The sequence below is a fragment of the Suricata suricatta genome, chromosome 2 (genome assembly GCF_006229205.1).
Source record: "Suricata suricatta isolate VVHF042 chromosome 2, meerkat_22Aug2017_6uvM2_HiC, whole genome shotgun sequence".
Classification (NCBI taxonomy): domain Eukaryota; kingdom Metazoa; phylum Chordata; class Mammalia; order Carnivora; family Herpestidae; genus Suricata; species Suricata suricatta.
Window position 1 is genome coordinate 94,005,122 of NC_043701.1, and position 6,841 is coordinate 94,011,962.

At 36.3% G+C, this 6,841-nt stretch overlaps 1 pseudogene; it reads right to left on the reverse strand.

The window, feature by feature from the left end:
* Positions 1-3,792: 3,792 nt before the first annotated feature.
* On the reverse strand, positions 3,793-4,232 carry LOC115307017 (annotated as a pseudogene).
* Positions 4,233-6,841: the final 2,609 nt, after the last annotated feature.

A 6,841-nucleotide genomic window follows, 5' to 3' on the forward strand; every position in this document is an offset into this window, starting at 1 on the left:
ATGAATTACCTGGGAAATTTAAGAACAGCTCTATCTGCCCTTAGTGTGAGAGACCTTTCATTCAGCTCATCGCCAGGCAGCAGTTTAGTGAGACATCATTCAAGATGATGATAATGATTTGAATTATTTTGGGCCCCTAAATAATAAGGTATCTCCTGCAAGTGACCAAAATTTATAGCTGTGGCTTGCATAGTAGCTTAGCAGTTCACATATGGCTTATGTCAGTGGCAGAAACAACATTATTTTCTAAATCACATTGATTTGTTATGTGGTATTGAAAGATCTTAAACAGAATCAAGGTCTATAGATTGCAGAATGGATTCCTCAAAACTTCTTATCTGTGTTTCAATTCTGTCAAAATGAGCCCAAGAGTCAAGCATTCTATGTACACAATGCTACTAGTCAAAGAATAAGAACTGAGACCATTCAATTTCCTCTTTTTTTGGCAAAACGCCAGACTGACATTTTCCTTTCTGTTAGTTTTGGCAAGGAAGAAAGAGAGAGGAAACTTTACTGCTCAGTTACTGATGGTTTTTCTATTTTGTTTTTATTAAAAATGTTGAAACATGGACCCTTTGTCAAAATTATTTTATTATTGAAGGGTGGGTGGGGTGAATGAGCTGGCAACTGCTCAGAAAACCATTAACAGCACTGATAACGGACAGTCGTATTTTGGTTCCCAACACAGAAGTGCTTAATTGCAATAAATTATACTGCAGTCTGGTGACTGATGTGCATGTTTAATGAATTGGTACAGACTTGGAGGTTAATCTGCTGGGAGGTAACAAACGCAGCCCATCTGATATTGCAATAAAAACTATGGTCTTTTAAAGTTACATGATGATATATTTCGGGCACGAAACTAAAAGAATGCGTTTTCATTGGCTGTGGATTTGTTGGGTCTCCAAGACTAAAACACTGAAAAATCAACATCCCTAATGGTGACATTTGAATTAAATACAAAACCTAAGTACCTCAGCAGTGGAATGCAACCCACCCAGATGGAGACTGGTGGCCATCAGAGAACTTACAGAAGATGCAGTGTGTTCTCAGGAAACAATCGCTCTTCAGCCAAGCCATCTTTACTTATGCAATGGATTATATTTTTAGTTCTCAAGTTATTTCTATAACAAGAAAACAGATACTCTTTCTACGTGATTCTGTGATAAATACCCCCTTGTAATGGTAGAGAAATATGACTTTCCTTAGGAACCACAGGGAGAAAATGATTTTATAACCCTAAACGTGAAACTGAGTATCAATTAGAAAAACACTAATAATGGATCTGCTGATGGTTATGGGGTCACTGCCAAGGTAAGTGAAGAAAAAAAAATCAGTGAAACTAAGCAACAAAACCCTTCAATATGTGAAAGGTTTTACAGATGGAGAAGCATGAGAAACAATTACTTCTGTATTTTGTAGTCAAGTGCTTAAAAGTGTCATTTGACAATGTGATATTTAGACTAGGCAGAAAGTGAGATACATTGATTCATACCAATTATTTCTGTACTTTAAATGTTTGTTTTTCCTCATCTTGGAGCAGTATCCTGACTGAGGAAATCAGACTGAAATATATGGAAGCCACAGCCCCCAGCTATGTTGCCATTGAAAGGAAAAAAGAATAACTAATTAAAAGGCTTAATCTGCCTACAATTTCTTTCTGGAGTTTTTTGTAGAGTACTTTCAGATGATTTAGTGAAAAATTGCTGACAATTAAAGGTCCTCGAGAAAAGTTAAAATATGAAGTACTATGTTTCCAAAAGAAGATAAGAACCACTCTTCCAGATAAATTAATCAAGAGGCCTGTTTGATAACAATTACTAAGTAACTATAATAGGCTGTAAAGAATAGAATTGTAATGAGAGGATTTGCCTAATTGGAGACATTGTGCAGACTCATGTAAGATAGATGTCTTCATTTATTTTTATTAAAGCTTTTTTTTTTTCTATTTACTGAACATACCTGTGGGTTCTCCATATACATCTTTTACAAAGCCTTACAAATGAAATCCTAGAATGAAATGAAGGAAACTAAAAGCACAGTACTTGTTAAAGACGAGTGTTACCAATTCCTAAGCTGCTGGAGTTCTCTTTTTCCTCAACTCTCACATTGATGATATTGTAGTCATTTTTTTATATTATGCAAAGAGCAAAGAATAGCCTTATATGTCTGCCCACTTCAAAAGAAGACCAGAGATTAGAGGCTGTTCTGTTCAGATCTTACTCATGCAAACATTACTTGGTACAATAAATCTTTAATATAAATGTACTAAAGCTCTTCTTTCAATCTTACCACAACATAATGCAACCTGTAGTATAAAATTTTGTCAAACTGCTTCCGAAGACTCCTTCCTATCTTGCTTTAATGAATTGAATGAATATTGAATTTTCTAACTTCACTACTCACATGTCTTGCCTAAAATTGATGAGAATTTGGTGCTAGACACCAACGAAAAAGGATTTGGCAGAGTAGTTGAAGATATAGGTCCAACATTTCTCATTCTTTTCTGGGAAGTAAATTTGCAAGGAAGAATGAGAGTGGCAGGAGCCCTTTTTTATGTAGTGGCAGGCCAAATAACATGTTGCTACAATAGCTCATTTCACAAATCAGTAATATTTTTCTCAATGGGAGGAATCACCAAAATGTCTTCTCATTTCCTATTGGATCTATTCAACATCAAAAAATTGCCCTCAAAATGTACTTTTCAGTTTGTGTAAATATTACACCTTATCTGATGACAAATTATATACAACATTTTGAAGAGAATGGGGTTTTTAGCAAGAGTTTTTGGTTTGTTTTATTTTATTTTATTTTTTTAAATATTTTATTTATTTTTGATACAGAGAGAGACAGAGCATGAGAGGGGGCGGGGCAGAGAGAGAAGGAGACACAGAACTGGAAGCAGGCTCCAGGCTCTGAGCTAGCTGTCAGCACAGAGCCTGACGCGGGGCTCGAACCCACGAACGTGAGATCTGACCTGAGCCGTAGCCGGAGGCTTAACCGACTGAGCCACCCAGGTCCCCCGGTTTGTTTTATTTTGTAAAGTCAAATCAATATGTTTAATTTAGGTAATAGGTAATATTGGTCAAAAAATTGAAATAGGATTATATGGATTAAAAAACAGCTGAAGAAAGCCATAGAGCATATAGAGAAAACTGGAAGTAGTCAAGAGACATATTCAACACATTGAACTGAACTTGGTATTTGCACATTCTCAAGGTCCTATCTAAATTATACTTTCCTCGTAGCAACCATGATATGTTGCCTAGTTCTCTAAGGAGTGCATTGTTGACCTGCAAGGACTTGGATGGACCATCCTTACATAGTTAATGTTTTTTCCCTGATTAGAGAATATTATGTTCACTGAAAGCAGAAGATGGATGACACTGTATAGATCCATATCCTGAAATAAGTTGAAACCAAAGTTCTCACAGTCAACAAGTGAAACGACTGCATGGAAGTGGAAAATATTATGGAGAGAACTTGAACAGGCTGTTTTTGCATATGTATCAGAATTTCTTAAATTATTTGTGATAAGGGGAGAGAATTGTTTTTGCTTCTTGAAGGAACATACAAAATAAGGATGGTGATGAAAAGGGAAGGATGGAATATTGCTTTGAGACTGTCAAGACGATGCTAGAATGATGAAGAAAGGATGGTCATTGCAGTATGTAAGAAGAGAAGGAAGAAAGTAAACACTACGGTGAAGAATTCTTTTTTTTTTTTTTTTTTTGGTTTTAAAAAATGCCATTGCCTTATTTGCTACCAACAGGACTGGCCTGAATGGTGTAGTAGATGCTCTGGTCTCAGGGTACATGTAGGATGTGATGAGGAGACAATGATGGGGAGGCTGTTTTGAAGGAAAGGGGGTGGTCTGGAGGCCAGGCTCAAGGGCCCCCCCCTCAGATTTACTTCTGGAAATGGGAAGACTTTAAAAACAACTCATGGCAAGCTATGGCTAAGCCGCCAATAAGATTAAGAAATTCTTGGAAATCTAGCTGCCCATCAGAGTTGGTGTCCAGTTTCTCCATCATGCGGTCAAGGACACCAGGGTCCTTCTGGTTCTTTGTGAAGGCGGCCAGCTCTTTATTCATGAAAGTTAGGAACTCTGTCTTGGAGAGTTTGCTGCTGTTACCATCCTTTACAGCATACTTCTGGAAAATAGCGATCAGAGACTCGATGCACCGCTCTGTCTCAGTAGCGCTGGACATTTTTGCCAAGTCTGCGTGGAGCGGTCAGGGCGCTGTGGCGGGGCGGCCTGAAGAATTCTTGCCCTTTCCTGCTGGTATTTCTAAAGATAGAAATAAATAAAAAGTTCTTTTTTAAAAACAATTTGCTCTATGTTTATTTTGTAAACCAATATTTGTTCAGATATACATGCTAGTAGCTCATAATCTTACACCTAAACTCTAGTTTTCAAACGTTGAGTACTAATTTACAATCTACAATATTTAAGGAACTCAAGATAAATAGCTAATATTAGTCCTATGTTTTCCTTTTGTAACAGAGTCATGAACATAGTGAGAAAACCAGACTTAAAGAAGTGATATTTCCAACACCACATAACTAAATAACATCTGTTAAAATTAAAACCAAAGCATTTGATTCTTATGTTAGTACACTTTCCAATACACCACTCTCTGAGTGAAAAGATACATTTATCCCACGTCACTGATGAAAAATTTAAGACTCGGTGATCTCCAAAGCTATAATGTCAGCTACAAAAGAAGGAATATCAATCACTCAAGCCACCAGATTGCTAGTTCCAGTATTGGATTAACAATGCTATATTTCCAAATTTGTACTTATCAGTGATATGCCTAATAGCAGGATTCTTATGTGCTTATAAATGCGTGTGTGTGTGCGCACACACACACACACACACACACACACAACCTTTCATGAAAGATTTGGTATAAATGTTAAAGAATTGTATGTATCACTTTATACTTGAAAAAATAAACAATTACCTGAGTGAGTCAGAATTTGTTTATGGGCTAGAGAAGTGAATGGATTTGGGTGCAAATCCATTTTTCAACCATTGACAGCTTTGGCCTTGAACAGGCTCTTCTATAATTTAGTTTCCCTAGCTGTAAACTTGGGAAACTAATAATACTCATTTCTTCTGGAGTGAGAACGAAAGGAGATGGTGGGTGTATTTAAGTGCTGCACATAAAAAGAATGTTCCCTATTGTTAGCAACCTGAAAATGTAGCATCGTCTATCAATTATTTTATATTCCCATCGGTTCATAGCAATGTATGGTATACCAAATAGTCCTGAATTTAGAAACCTTTTATTTTGGGGGCACCTGGGTGGCTCAGTTGGTTGAGTGTCCAACTTTGGCTCAGGTCATGATCTCACAGTTTGTGGGTTCCAGCCCTGTGTTGGGCTCTGTGCTGACACCGCAGAGCCTCGAGACTGCTTCAGATTCTGTGTATCTCTCTTTCTGCCCCTTCCCTGCTCACACTCGGTCTCTGTCTCTCAAAAATAAATAAAATATTAAAGAATAATTATTTTTAATGCATTTTAATTTTTAATTGTGGTAAAATACACACAACATAAAATTTACCATCTTAACCATGTCGAAGTGTACATTTCAATAATGTTAAGTGCATTCACATTGTAGTACAACAATAGCCACCATCCATCTCCAGAACTCTTCATTTTGCAAAACTAAAACTCTATATCTATTAAACAATAATTCTCCATTTCCTCTCACTTCTCCAGCCCCTTCAAGCCACCATTCTACTTTCTGTCTCTATGAAATGGATTACTCTAGATATTTCATATAGTGGAGTCATACAGTGTTTCTCTTTTTGTTACTGGATTGTTTTGCTTGTTTTAATGTTATCAAGGTTTATTTATGCTGTATCATGTGTCAGAATTTCCTACCTTTTTAATCCAGTGATATCCCATTTCATTTATCCATTTATCCAGCAATGGACTCTTTTCACCTTTTGGCTATTGTAATGTTGTCATGCATGTGCTTGTACAAATGTCTCCTTGAGGTCCTGCTTACAGGCTTTTTGAGGCTATACCCAGAAATGGAATTGCTAGATCAGGGTAACTCTGTGTTTAATTTCTTGAGGAAGCCTCGTTTTATTTTCCATAGAAGCCAAACCATTTTACATTCCTACCAGCAATGCACAAGGGTTCCTGTTTCTCAACATCCTCATCCACATTTGTTATTTTCTGCTTATTTGTTTTTTTAATAGTAGCCATCCAAATGGGTGTGAGGTGGTTGAATTTTTTAATTTTTAATGCAAAGTATCTTGAGGAATTGTTGCCATTTGTTATAGAGTGTGACTGCTCTACACACTAGGAGCTCTGCTGTGATTGTGCGTCTGCAAAAGTCACAGCAAACCCTTTGAATGACAACCATGGAATGAAATTACAAACTAGGAAATAAAATAGTTATTCCAAAATTCTTAAGTTTATACCAGTTATCCTGAATTCTAGTTATGACCAAAACTATCTAACAGCTTTAGTGATAAAGCCCAATTAGTGTTGAGGAGATAATGAAGCTTGAGTCTGTGTGTTTTATAGATAGTAATATTAGGATGACTCCTTAAGATTCTCACCATTCATTTTCTAAAGCGTCATGCAGAGCCTAGAATATTCTACCCAGCACTGAAATACCAGAGTGTACAAATCTTTTTCCTACTGAATATAAATGTAAAACTTGTATTAAAAAATCAAGACAAAGTATTTCATTCTTTTGCTATTTATACTTTTTTGTACCTGAATATAAAGTCTGGGCACTAACCAGTTAATAAACATGCATTTTGTTATCAAATAAAGGTTAAAGCAGAAACATATTCATGAATATTTATTACTTA